This window comes from Rhipicephalus sanguineus, chromosome 1, assembly GCF_013339695.2.
Source record: "Rhipicephalus sanguineus isolate Rsan-2018 chromosome 1, BIME_Rsan_1.4, whole genome shotgun sequence".
NCBI classification, from domain to species: domain Eukaryota; kingdom Metazoa; phylum Arthropoda; class Arachnida; order Ixodida; family Ixodidae; genus Rhipicephalus; species Rhipicephalus sanguineus.
In genome coordinates this window covers 252,535,220-252,549,510 of record NC_051176.1, presented here as the reverse complement: position 1 = coordinate 252,549,510, position 14,291 = coordinate 252,535,220, and the positions used below count along the sequence as shown (strand labels likewise).

The window sequence follows — 14,291 nt, the reverse complement described above, 5'->3', positions numbered from 1 at the left end:
TCATGACGCGCACTATATGAGTATGCAGGGTCCTCGTGTATTATCGGCCTACGCCATCTTTTCACCCTTGAAACTCTTGGAGATGGAAGCAGTTCTTATTGCTTCTCGACTTTTCACCATCGCGACTGTTTCCCATTTAGCGATCGGAAGAACTAGGCCGCCAAATAAAGATGAATAGAAATAAGCAGAGAAAGCTCCCGGACCTCCCTCGACTGCTTTCCTTCGAGTCTATCTATTCATTTCGAACACCCATTGTTCCCATCAGAACGTGGTTGCTATTTCTCTAGAACGAAGGTACTTCGGCAATGGAGGCAGTGACGAACAAGACAAACGATGCTAGAATTACCTGAAGCAGTATCGTCGCTACGTATTTCGCTGCCTGAGCTTTGTAAGCTATACAGACACAATATGAAACAAAATTGTTCGACTAGACCATCCGTTGTCGTGCTCGTTCGCAAGCCATTTGTCGCCCCGGTCCCTTCTTGTTTTTCTTATCAGGGGAAAGGGGCTAAAGTGTTTCTCCGCGAGCGTTAACACTCGCATTGTCGCCGTGCCGGACTCATTGGATGACAATGAGGGGCTACTACGATGCGTTAAGGGAATTCACGGCAGGTCCCGACAAGGGGCCAAACGGTGTCATCGACCTTTGCGGGGCCCATTTTCCACGCTGTCCGCGAACAAGCGCCGGCGCCTAATGAAAGCGACCCGGCCACGAGAGTCAGTGCCAGCCAGTCGTTCCTGGGCGGCCGCAAGATGGAGCGGCTGTCTGCGGCCTCCACAGTCGCGCTGTGGACCCGTCGTTCAGCCGGCGCGCTGCAACTGTTGGCTCACTTGCCCTTCTCCTCGTGCTACGTCATCAGCGTGGCTATCGAGGCCGACTGCGGCCCGCACAAGACACAAATGACTTTGGAGAAGGCACGAGAAACAGGCGTGCTCTTCTTTAGAACGGGCCAAGGAGACGGTAAGCCGCACTAGGATTGGAAACAGCGCCGCTCGGGCAACATTGGTGGCAGATGGAAGCAACTAGTGAAAAGAAAAGAGTAACTAAACCAGCAACAGAGGCTGCCGCGGAAAACGCGACTGTAGAAAAGTCGGTACTGATAAATACTAACTGGACAAGAAAGCAGAAAGGAAATGGCAGCGTAAGATAGAACAGCTGGTTGTTTATTATAAAAAAAAGACATAGTGGAAGAAACAAATTTACACGAAGGACAGATGTAAAGACGAAGCGAGGGTCCATCGCGTGAAGAGAAAAGAAAGGACGGAGCCGCTCGAAAGCTCAGCCGCTGTACGCGACTCACGTCCTTCTGGGCCGCGCATCTTTATTTAGAGGAGGTGACGAAGGATCAAAGCGCGGCTGGAAAGTGCTGCGAAGAAAAATAAAGCGAAAACAAACGGAGAAACTTCTTGAGGGTAAATCCGAAATACACGTAAAAAGCCATTGAGGAATGCTGACGCCAAGTAGAGTTTCTCCGACGTTCACAGTGTACTGTCGCGCGCCTCCCGGGCTAAGGACGAACTGAGTTCAATGCTGGCGATGCCTTTACACAGGGTGCCCGGCTTGCCTTCCGCGCACTCTTTGTGTTCCCACTCTGAAATGATACGCTTTAGATGTTCTAGAATGCAGCAGAAGCTGTGAATAATGTTTGCGACGCATGCGTTTCTGTTTCTCTCTTTGTTTTTTTTTTGTTTTATTTCTCGAGAAGAAAGGACTAAGAAGAATAACCGAAACCTAGTGGCACCGGTACATGTGATAACATTCTCGAATAAAGATACAGAATCAACGTGACTAATATATCGAGCCTATGTTCTTAAAGAGGAAAAGAGAACGTTAAATCAAACTAACACATTAACGTTGAAACATGTCCCATAAAAGCGCATAAACTTCAGCTTGTTGGTACATAATCATAGTACTTAGAAAAACAGCGCAATGCAACGTAGACAAGAAAGACTAAACAGGACCAACGCTGACTACCAACATGCGCGTTTATTTCCACTGTACAAATACATACGCATTCTGGCAAGGGGGGAAAGACGGAGGAGAGGGAGAAGATTTTTCTAACTCATGCGCATATGCCCTGATTTGTCAACTGCGGAGACACTTAATCTATTTGTTTTCTGTATATATAGGGCGATTGATGGGGAGCTGATACACAAATGACCTGAAACATGGCTGGCAATGGCTTCATATATGTCGCGGGCGCGGTTATCCCGGCAGCGGCGCACAATGCGCGTCTGTTGGAAGCTTGGGGTGCAACCACACTGAGCACAATGTATTGCCAAATTGCTACCTGTTTTAGTTCTAATGTTGTTAGAATGTTTCCGCAGGCTATGGTTTACACAGCGGCTAGTCTGTCCTAAGTACAGGCTACCGCAAGTCGCAGGAGCCTAACAACAAAAGGTCCCTAAACAACCTCTGAAAATAGAAAGAACAGCGCGAAGTTCTCTCCTGGCGTTTGCCTTCTTTTTGGCGCAATATGTGGCGCTAGCAGTCTGTTTACGTGACGTCATAACGCAATCAGCTCTCCACTGGTGCACATTCGAGGGATATCAGCTGCGATTCGTCTCTTACCCTGCTTTGCCATGCAGGCGCACGCCCATTCTGTCTTTTCTTTCATGGCTAATGTGAGCGATCAACTGATTTCACTTCGTTTTTGTGCGTCTTCGACTGCACAAGCGGACATAACAGCGCGTAGCCAGAAAGCGCGTAATCCTGATAGGCTCAACGCTTAATTTTGACATTGTCCACGTGTTTTTGACCCATTGGTCGCGGGATCGAATCCCGGCCGCTGCGGCCGCATTTTCGATGGAGGCGAAAATGCTCGAGACCCGTGTGGTTAGATTTAGGTGCAGGTTAAAGAACACCAGGCGGTCAAAATTTCCGGAGCTCTCCACTGCAGCGTCTCTCATAATCATATCGTGGTTTTGGGACGTTCAACCCCAGTAGTTATTATATGTCAGCGTGTTTTATGAAGAAAAAGTGGCGAGAAGGAGATATTGCATGTAGGAACAGTTGTGAAGGCGAGAAAGGAACCACCCTCTCGTCTTTTAACGACCCTTTAAAAACACTGCCACGAATGGCGCCAACGCCTGTTTGCATAATTTTTTTTTGCCGGATAATATCTTGATAACATTAAATTTAAGGCTTGAGGTTGTTGCTTTAATTTATGTGCAAAAATTTATTACACAACTCAACTAAATGAAGACTCTTGTGCGGTATCTTGTTTTCCTTTTGGCGATCAAGAATCTCGGCAATGCAAGACCATTCTGGGGGGACTTTATTTTGGGTCTTTGGCCTCACCCGAAGTACGTAACACTGATAACTATATTACGGGTCAGGCTCAGTTGCTGAGTGACATAAGCCCCACCCCCCAGCTGGAGACTTCTGACTACGCGACTGCGCACGGTTAGTTGCGTTCATAGCATTTCTGGCATTCAAAGACGATATGAAACAGACATGTCGGAGACCGGAAACGTGGATCACTTAACGCATATAATTCCACGCTGAAGTAAAAAGAAGCGAATGAAAACCCTAGCATTTTTTTCAGCGTGCTTTGTTTGGTGTAAAAAACAAAGGCCCCAGTGGAGAGCCTCCACTAACTCACCCGCTTCACTCGCTCTGCACAACTGAATCGAACTTAGGAGCATTCGAATCTGAATCCATGTTCCTAAGCACACACTGTGCTGCACTTGAGAGTTCGCCCCGCGCGAGCAATTCCTACCAAGTCGGCACTACATCGGCGTGCATACGTACGTTTCGAGCTCCATTGTGGCGAGAGAAGCTGGCACGGAGCCGGTCGAACGGACAAGCCACGCGCAAGCGGCAGGCAAAAGGAACCAGCGAAGCGTGGCGCGCGACTCTCGGCGAATGAAGACGTCTCGCGAAGACTTGCCTGGTGGCACCCCGCGACGGGTGAGAGATGAGCCTCGGCGAGCCGGTGTCCGCTCCTCCCGCCGAGCGCAAGCACGCCGAACCGACCCCCCTGACCTTGGCACAGCGGTGGCCTGTCAGGCAAACGCGTTTCCACGGCGGACGCAGGACTTACGACTCGGTAAAAAAATGCGAGACGTGCGCTGGTACCGAGAATCCAAGGCGTTCACTTCTACCCGCATGGCTGATTCGCCAGCGCCAGTGTCGGGCCCTCTCCCATCGGATGCCGCCAACTGTGTGACTTGATGAATAACTTTATGAAGCTTAAACGACCAGCCGGACTCAATTCTTAGCCGTTTGTCACTGGGGGCGCGCACACGAATGGCAAAATGAATTGCCTCCTACTGTATTCTTTGAAACGTACATGCAGTGGACCTCTATTTCCCTCCGGCAAACAATATTTCCCCTTCTAAAGGAAATGCCCACGATGGTCCTAGTCGGCAACCTTCCCGTCGCAGTATTATACGGACTCTAACACAATCGACCAGTTTCGAGACTTACAAACGGAAGCTGTATAAGGAGAAATTTTTTCCCGTATATACTGTCGCGATAGAAAAAAACGAGAGAACTGAGCGGCATCCACGCGCTCCGCTGTTCGCATTTCTTTGCAAGTGCTTGTAGCCTGGCTGATAATAAAGACACTAGAGTGATCCATGATACATTCGAGGACGACGCTAGGTAAGAGCGCGATGAAAACAAATGCAAACAGTGGAACACTAACGCGCCCCTCTCTTCGCGTTTCTTTCCATCGCCCCTGTACATCGGACGTATATCGAGCTTCTGGGTGAAAGCAGCAGGAATTGATTAGCAAGGTTCATCCTAGGAAGCTACTAAAGACCGGATAATTCCTAAAAAGTTTGATACAGGATTTCTGGTTTCACCAGCCCCCCTTTGCTTTTGGGAGTCGTACAATTTCGGCGAGTCGAAGAAGTGCATGGGCGTGCTATTCGCGTGGTTCACGTTATTCGCGCCACCAGGTGCCAGCGCGCGCGTGCCCGCCCGCCCGCCCGCCCGCGCGCACGCACACACACACACACACACGTACACACACACACGACGCAAGCGCGGGCGCATCGTCCTAACGACGTCACTAGTGTTCGGCAACGGCAGCTGTAGCGCGCATTAGTAGGCCGGGCTCTTGTTCGGGTTAGTGCATGCGCTGCGCCGTTGTCCACGCGCATTTCCCCCAGACGGCGCGCGCTCAGAGGCCGTGGCGTTTCTTTTAGGATTGCACGCGGTGGTGAGCCGAAGACGTAACTCTCCCGAATTAAGGGAGGCCAACAACTGCGCCCCGGGATTGTCCAATATGACCGCTGATGGTCCCTGAGCAACCGATCAAGATAAACACACTCTTGTTTCACGCCAAAAAGCGACATTCCCAGCGAAGACCTGGTGCGTAGAGAAGCCTTACATCACTCCGAGTAAGCGTCTAGAGGCAGTGTCCGTGGTAAATAAAACGAAGCTCTCATAAATTGGCCGTCGCATTAATAAAAACGAAGGAGTACTACAGCAATGGACACACGCGGCGGTACGCCTACTACGTCGGTTTGGCAGGGCGATTGATTTTATTCTTGCTTCTAACGGGGCTCTTTAAAAATGAAATAGAACAACATCGAGTGAGTGGAGGTGATTATATCGACTGCAAAGCTTTTTCTTTCCGAAACTGGTCGACTTGATCCACAAACTCAACGTATGCGATGGAAGTTCAGTTTACTTGCCGTGTTTTTAACTTGCCGAAATTGTCCAATGAGCGATGAGGAACGCTGTATATTTTCGTACAGAAGGAAGTGCATTTCGTAGTACAAATCCCAGAGGAGGTGCTGCGGAAATGCTATGGCCTAAATGGTTTATGCTAGTGAAAGACTCGCGTGAAGACTTGAGTCGCTCGCGTATTAGGCAATACATTCCCATCTTTCCTCGTTCTCAGCAGAACGTTCGGAATAGTACGCAATACGACCGATGTGGTATGCATCGCAAGATAGCTACGTTGACTCACTATGTCGAAGCTGAGCCTTTTTCCTGTTCGAATCGATTGGGTTAGAAGCAGTGGCTGTCGGGTCAATGACTGTCGCTCTCTCGAATTAGAGAGAGAGATAAAGCAAGAGCAACCATTCCGGCAAATCATGAATGACTCATGTCCGTGCCATTTCTCAGGCCACATTTTTTGTGAACTTTTTTTTTCTGACGGATAACTCCGAATAGCAGGAGTAATATTTCGGCACATGTTATTTTTCGTAGGCATACGTCGTTCAGGGGACCTATTTATGAGTTTTGCGGTGCCCCTCTACAGAACTCTTTTCGTCCCAAACATAGGTGGGGTCGCAGGCGCAGGCATTCGCATGGATCTGAAACAGATGACCGGCGCAGAGCAGGGCTGTTTATGTTCATCAATATAACGCACGCAGACTGTCACCCGTAGCAGCGAAAATGCCCGCGGTGTGCTTAACCCCTGCGCGGGGAGCGGAAATCGTCTATCGAACTATGAATAATGCACACGTGGGGGAAGTCAATATATGAATTAAGCGTGTTGTGAACCCGATCGAGCGTCGATATAAGGGGCTGGGCGAAACTGTGGCTTGGATCGACGGCAGCGCGGCCTGGCTTCGTAGAATGAAGAGCTGTTCGTCTACATAGACGACCGAGGGGGCCGCCTGCACATCGTGAGGAGAAGCAGAACGCAGTCGACTCAGCTGCGGAATATGTATGCTCATCGACAAACTTCCCTTACAGTGTCACGCCTCTATCGAGCCATCAGTATAATGCACCACCTAAACCGCACGAGCGTGAGCGAAATACAACAGGAGTTAGTATATAGGTATATAAACAAAGAAGGTCCAAGCGTGCCTATATACTATGCATCCGTGAAACTGTAGGCAGCATTTTGCCCTATATTTTCACGCAACCTGGCTGCTGCTGTTTATATTGACTTTGTGAATAATGAAATACAGAACCGCGTACATTAACGCTCCTTATGAAAGTGTTCGCGGTGCAGAAGAAGACGCGCCCCATCGATTGTTAGTCGGAAAAAGTTGGCTGTAGTTTTCGTGAAATGCATTCATTAGTGAATGAAAATAAAGGAATAGGTTTCCGTTGCTAACACATGGCTTGCATGCGCACTGACTATATCATGCGCTATCGAAGTAGGCACGCGAAAATGACAAGCATAGTCGTTGACTCTCCCAGCCGCATTTTTTTTTTGTGCTTTCTTTTATTCCGGGACAGATGTGCCTTAAGCGAAGACGTGTCGCAGCACTTAATTAACAGTCGGATTTGGTTGTAACGACTGAGAGACACTTTATTTTTATCGTGACATATAGAAAGAATATGCAGCGATCACGGATAGCGGCTGCACTTTTGCAGTGTTATAATGGCGAAGTGAGTGCCATTCCGTTACGCGGAGCATGAAATGCCACAACATTACCCTGACATTACTGCATGAAATGACAGGTTTTATAATACTTATACCACACCAACAAGCATGCGAGGATCGAAATAAACTTTTTAAGAGGAAACTGAGCTCAATGAACAAACAAATACTTTACGTACCTAATCTTCAAAAGTCCAAACACGATTTCACAATAACTGATATTGCTATAGGGCTTCGTGTTCCATGAAAATGACGTTACGTCTCCCTGATCCCGCGCTCAACTGAGATGCCAAAAAATAACGGACTTTTTTTTTGTTATCAGACAAATTTCAAAACAGGGAGTGGAGGCGGCCGGAAAAGGTGGAAAGGGGGAGCTTTCTAAACGCCTTTTAAACGCTTTTTAAGCACCGCGATCGAGGCGCATTTGTGAAGCTTTTGAAATGGGTTCAGAGGCAGACTCTATACGTCACCTCAGGGCACGATATAACGTCAAAGGCAGCAAAGGTTAATTGTGCGATGAGAGAACACGCGCACAGCAGGTGCGCGTGTTCAGAGGCCGGGATCACATAAAGAAAATAAGTGCCGTATCCTTGGTGACCAGTAATGAACGATTAACCATCAAGTTTGCACTTTATGCTGTACACTTGTTGGAATGAAGCTCATAAAATAATTGTCTTTGGCACACATTTTTAAAAATTTGTGCGTTAGTTATGTAACTTTGATATGGCGAGAAACTTTTAAAGCCGTGCTTAATAAACCTTACGGCGAGTTCCCGATAATATTTATTTGCTCGTAAGAAAACGACGCAGTAAATTCATGATAGAAGGGTAGCTTGGGCAAGTTGGTATCGATAGTTGGTAATATCCATATCTTTGCACAGCGCAAATGGAACGAGGACAGAATAGAGGTCACAACAAAGGCGCTGTGTTGTGTCCATTCCTCTGTCCTCGTTCAATTTGTGCTGTGCAAGCATGTCAATAGTGAATTCAAATAGTTTGCTTGAATCGCATTATTATAGTTAATCGTAGTTTTGTCTGTTCTATGGCGTGACAAGAAAAAAATAAAATATGTAATAAATATACTGCCTATGTTGACGTATTTCGGAGTGTCTTTCCTGCATTCTGTGCTAAAGTAAGTAAGAACTCATGCATACGGCTTCTGGGTTTCCTTTCTTGCATCTAAGCTTCAGATTGTCCTGACCACCGCATTTGTATTTTCAGTGCGTTAAGCCTCGTCTTAAGCGATTCTTAGTAGTTGCTCGTCCTTCCACCAAACTGAACAAGTTCCACGTAAAAAAGCCCGTGGCCGGCCGCCCTCCACCTCCGCCCTCACCGCACACACATTTTTTTTTTTTTTTCGTGGGCTTTGGCTCGTAAACACGTGCAATTCAGATTCAATTTCGACACATTATACATTAGGGACACTATATGATCGCAGAAATATGGCTAGTACAAAACATTTTGGTGTAGCGCATTCAGGGGCGTAGCCAAGGGAGGGGGTTGGGGGGGTTCAAATCCCCCCCCCGAAATTTTTCAGTTTTGCTTGAGTATATATACACGCACACATACAAACGCACTCACGAACATACATAAAGCATGGTTGAACTTGAACCCCCCCCCCCGAAAAAAATTTCTGGCTACGCCCCTGAGCGCATTATAGACGCCTTAATGCAGAAAATGCTAACATAGCGCAGGCAGCATTGTTCAAGCATGATATTTATAAAGACACCAGTCTAGTTAATTGTCGCCTGGCAGTGTAACACAGTGGTTGGCGTCAGTGCCGAGCACGTCAAACTAAAACGCACCAGGATAATTGGTTTCTGAAAGGGGCATTTTCGATGGAGGCGAAAATGCTTGAGGCCCGTGTACTTAGATTTAGGTGCACGTTAAAGAACCCCAGCTGGTCGAAATTTACGGAGCCCTCCACTATACGGCGTCCCTCATAATCATATCGTGGTTTTGGGACGTTAAACCCCAACAATTGAATTTCTGAAAGAGAATATTGCGATCTTAATTCGGTTTGAGAAATCACATTGATTGCGTGACAAGAGACAGAATTTCAGAATAAGTAAACACTTCTTTACGCCTGGGGACTAATTTCAATACTCGTAAACACTGCGTAAATAATACTACAATAAGTACGAGCTATTATTATTGTTATTTTTTCAATAGATCGACATAAAACGTAATAATAATAATCATTATTTCGCGTTTCACGTTCCATAACCAGGATTGCAGAACCACGGCTCATCGCACGCACCGTTGCCTGCGGCCTGGGTAATGCCTTGGTGGCGCTTTGAAAGATCCGCTCGCTGTGAGGCGAAAGCCGGGAAGAGAAGTTTAGTGAACGGTCAAACGCCTCGGGGGCTGTCCCCAATCGGGAAGCTTGTGTCTGGAAACGAATCCGGGGCACGCGTCGTGCGTCCGCGGTCACATCTATGCCGCATATATAATACAGAACAAAATCACGCCACGCGTGATGCGTTCGACCGAATCATAACAAATTATCGAATAACATTCTTCCAACGTTTCTTCATACTACATCTGTATAACGCAAGTAACGAAAAAAATAAAATAAAATGCGCACTAAGTATAGATAGGCCACGTTGCTCTGTCAATTTATACAAATTCTTCAATTTTATTGTGCTTTCTAACCAAGGGTCTCGTTTTCGGCAATTGTAATATGGGGTCGTTGTCTGTGTAGCAGCGTTACGTATGTTTGTGCGCTTGCGTAAGCTCAAACTAAAAAAAGAAAAAGAATACAAAGAAACCTCGCCTCGTTAACCAACGGAGGTCAACGATGGTTGGACGAGACGGGGTGGTTGGCCATAAAAAGTGTTACGAAACAGTGATAAGCCAAATGGATCTGGACGAACGAGTGATCATTACTTGGTGTTCAGCTCTCTGCGTGGCAGTTATGTTTCTAGTTCACACAACTCGCCAAACGACAATGGCGAGTTTTATCTTACGTTAAGTAGGGCATTAAAAGCGTAATCGGTGTGACCGCCTTTTACAAAAACGACGAAGCCACACCGGTAACGCGTGTCACTACCCCGAAAAAAGCCATCTATTTAAATATCTGCGGTGTTCTCCTCGCATGAAGATCCAGAGTAATTAATTTCAAGCACGGTAAATCGCGGGCAGGCGATCCATACTGATAAACATGCATTGATTTCTTGCCTGCAACCGGCTATCGTTAGTGTGTACGTGCTATTAAGGACGCGAATTTTAATTCGTTGAAATGTGCCAGACCCTGTCGAACACTAACTCTGCGAAAGAAGTATGGTTTGCCCGAACCCATGGCGAGCGTGTTATGTCACACCTCTTGTACCACGTTTTGTGTGACTGCTGCTTACTTGTACAAAAACGGCGACACTTTGAAAACCGGGCCACATTTCCAGATATTTTGGTTCGTATGTTATTTTTGCCATTAGGCTAATATCTCCAATAATACGTCCAGACATTGAAGCTGGCTAAATTCTCTCTCCCTCTCTCTCTCTTTTTTTTTGTGTGTGTGTGTTATGTGTGACTACGGGTACGGCCTTTAAAAAAAATAATATTATTGCTTTCTTTTTTCGGAAGACCATATAGCACTCAACGTCTAATAGATAAGTGAACGAAGGCGCGAGAAAAGTGTACAGGAATAAACTCAGTATTGAGAGCGCAGATTTACGTGATTGATATGATGCCAACAATTATACTGTTGGTCAATTATTTTCACGACATGCTCAATACTTAAACATTCAAGGTTATACGCTACTCACGATATGTATATGCATGTCATTCCTACTACCTTGGTTTCGCTTATCGTGCGACCTTAAAGCTAATTCTGCGTCTATACAGTTCTACCCTATTTTAAAAGAAAGTTACTGTTACTTAAGAAAGTTTTGCTTAAGAAAGAAAGATACTTAAGGAAGCAGGAAATTAACAGCTCGCGCGAAATACTTCTATTGCCAATGAAACTTGCATAACCTACATAACGGAGTTAACTGCTAATCAACTTCAAAGCATGTAGTAGGTCAAGTATTAATTTTACTTGAGCTGCTACACAGTGTATTAGAAATTAAAAAAAAAAACTAAACAAACCGAGGCACTCTAAAGCCCATGCTTCTACACTAGGAAGGCGACGTTCACTCACCTCACATTACGAGCCCCTTCAGGGTCCGACGATAGACGCGGTCCGGTTTGCAGCACGAAACAGCTGAGCGGGATGTGAAGCGCTGTTTGACACTCGTTGTCCGTCACGTGAAGCACTTGGTTGTTTCAACGACCTGGTTCGAGAAACAATCAGGTTCGCGTGGTCAAAACCAGTTGGAGTCTTTTGTAATTGTTATTATTCAAGTTCTTCCGTCCGTTCCCACACGGCGATGATGCGCAACTGACAGGCAGTCTCTTAACAATCCTTCACTCGTACGCACACCGTCACATGGTGTTCCGCCGAGAGGGGCACGTTTGCCCTCCGATCTGAGTAGCCAGACGTAAGCCGGCGAAGAGGAAGTCTCGCCAGGTGCGTCGAACGCGGCACACGCCGGATGGAAGGAGGGTGCGCGCCCTAGAGGCCAGGAGCGCGAGCACACCGCGCCCGACAAGCGCCGCAGACCGACATGCACTGGTGCAGTCGGCGCAGTGAGAAGTCTCGAAACGCGCCGGTAAAACCACTCCCCGCCGTGGATGGGAGGGGCGGGAACGATCCACGCATGCGTCCAGCGAATCGACGAGGGCGCCTCGGTCGCGTTGGACCACGCGGTGGCGCCCTCAGAGCGGGGCACTCGAAGCCGCGGCTCGACTGCCAGCGGTGCCAGCACCCGGCAGAAACCGAAGCGCGCACATGGGGGCTGTTGTACGGATAGGGTGCGGGCTGCGCCCGCTGCCGTCAACGGGACCGCTTTCTCTCTCTCTCTCTTTTTATGTCCTTAGCCCGAATGATTTCTCTGTTGCTTGCTCGTGAATCACGGACATGGGCAGGGCGTAGGAATGACGTTTCATGAGCGCGGGTGTATCTAACGTTACATAATTCTCTGGTTGGAGAGGAAGTGTAAAGAAAAAAAAAAGAAGCACAACTTTATCTTTTTCGCAAGTAAGGTTTTCGTGACTGGTTCCTGTCGCGTGCACTTCTCTGGAGAGCCTTAATGTTCTTCCAGAAGGGCCGAGTTGGAATCTTATAGGCTTTATGCAGCAGCATCACAGACAAAAATGAACAGTCGCAGAATAACATGCCCATTTGCAGGGAGAGAGACACAGAGAGAAAGCCCATCGTCGTGTCGTATCATCTATGAAGTTTCTCTGGTGACCACGAGGGCGTGGGTTCGACTGCCGACCACGCAACCACATTTCGGTAGGGGTGAAATGAGAAAAAAAGGTTAGGTGACCTTAATGTACACTTGTCTTGAATGACGCTAGCCTCTACCGTTTGCTGCGCGGTTGAGTGTGACGAGGACGCGGATGAGCGAGGGGGAGGTGAGGCGCACACTAGCCCTATGCTTATGCACTACGTAGCCACCTAACGTCAGTTTCCTGCGTTCACTTAAGGCGAACCAATGTGTTCACTTGTGCAGTATCGATGCACAATTATCACCATCCAATTAATTTTCATAAATTATCCGGGTGGTAACAGGACCTCTCTGTATTAAACTTATGCTCCTACGTTATATCTATCATATGCAACCCTTTACACTTCCATTTTATGTTGTTTTAGTTTCGTGTGGTGTTTTTAGGAACTTATGGACAACCCCACTCGGAGGTAAATCTAGGGCACTGCGCAACGAACCTAATGTAGCTAGGTTCTAGCTCCATAAAAAAGGAAACTGAACTACCGTGTCCTTGTATTTAGGGGCACAGTAAAGAACACCAGGTGTAGTAGTAGTGTGAAGGTAGGAAAAACGCTTATTTCTGCAATCCATAAGGGAGCACGCTCTCGGAGCACGACGTGCTCCAAGTGCTTGCAGCGGGGAAAGGAAAAAAAGAGAGCGGGAAAGACAGGCCACAATCCCGGGAAATCAATATCCACAACACCGAGCGCCAGGCCGGGGTACATCTCTCCTCTTTAGAAAAACCGGTGGTAGACCGGTGGTACTGAGAATCCAGCCCAGTAGCTACCGAACTGCATATGCACTTTGTAACCACTCGACCTCCGCTGTAGTTCCCCAGGTGGTCAAAATGAATGCGGCGTCCCCCCAACACTCCCCCCTACGGCGTGCATCGTAATCATATCCCATAGTTAACATTTTAGAAGATTCTAAATAGAGAGAAAGGAAATGCATTGAGGCCAGCTATAGACACGCGCGCGGTTCTAAATTTAAATTAAATTGTGAAGCTTTATAATCCTATAATAGCAAGCCATAGTTTTACGAGGGACGCTGTAGTGGAGGACTAATTTTGACACTCTGCGACTCTTTTACGCATAGACTAAGCACGGTACACGATCTTTGCATTCCACCCTATAGTAACGCGGCCGGAAATCGAACCCGCGTCCTTGCCACGCCATAATCACCGAGCCCGGCTGCACTAGGTGCTGCTACTATGCACTGGGGGAATTTAGCAAAGTGGACGTAAAAGGGTCCTGGAACTCTCGCGTGAAAGCGCAAGTTACGGACATGCGATATGGATGTTGAGAGGCGTTAGCTGTGTTTCGAAGTTCTGTAGTGGGAGAACTATCCATAAAGCTCGCGTCTCTGGGGCCGAATCAGTCGTAAGTGCTCCTTTCGTTGGCCATCCGGCTTCGCTCATGATATGACTTGCATCAGTATTGCTTATAATTTTGTCTTACGAATGAATCTGCAAGCTGCTCGGAACTTGCGGTTCGGAATCAGAGCTCATTGCCTTTTTCAGTCAAAACATATATGGTCATGGAGCGAGATTTGCAAGGTTATTCCTTTTGAACTTGTCGTCCGCAGGCACAGTTCCGTGTATTGACTCGTTCGCGTGTTTGGGCGAAGACTTTTTTTTTTCGACCATGCTTGCATTAGCGAAAGGCTTCGTGAATCGGGGTCCAACC

The 14,291-nt window shown here is 47.4% G+C and overlaps 1 protein-coding gene across 1 annotated transcript in view; it reads right to left on the bottom strand.

Moving 5' to 3' along the window:
• The window catches only part of LOC119377843 (protein O-mannosyl-transferase Tmtc3), a 334,865-nt gene extending 322,956 nt beyond the window's left edge, over positions 1 to 11,909 (bottom strand). The window contains exon 1 of the mRNA XM_037647143.2: positions 11,436 to 11,909. The gene's annotated coding sequence lies outside the window, so the exon portion shown is untranslated. The remainder of the gene's footprint in view (positions 1 to 11,435) is intronic.
• Positions 11,910 to 14,291: the final 2,382 nt, after the last annotated feature.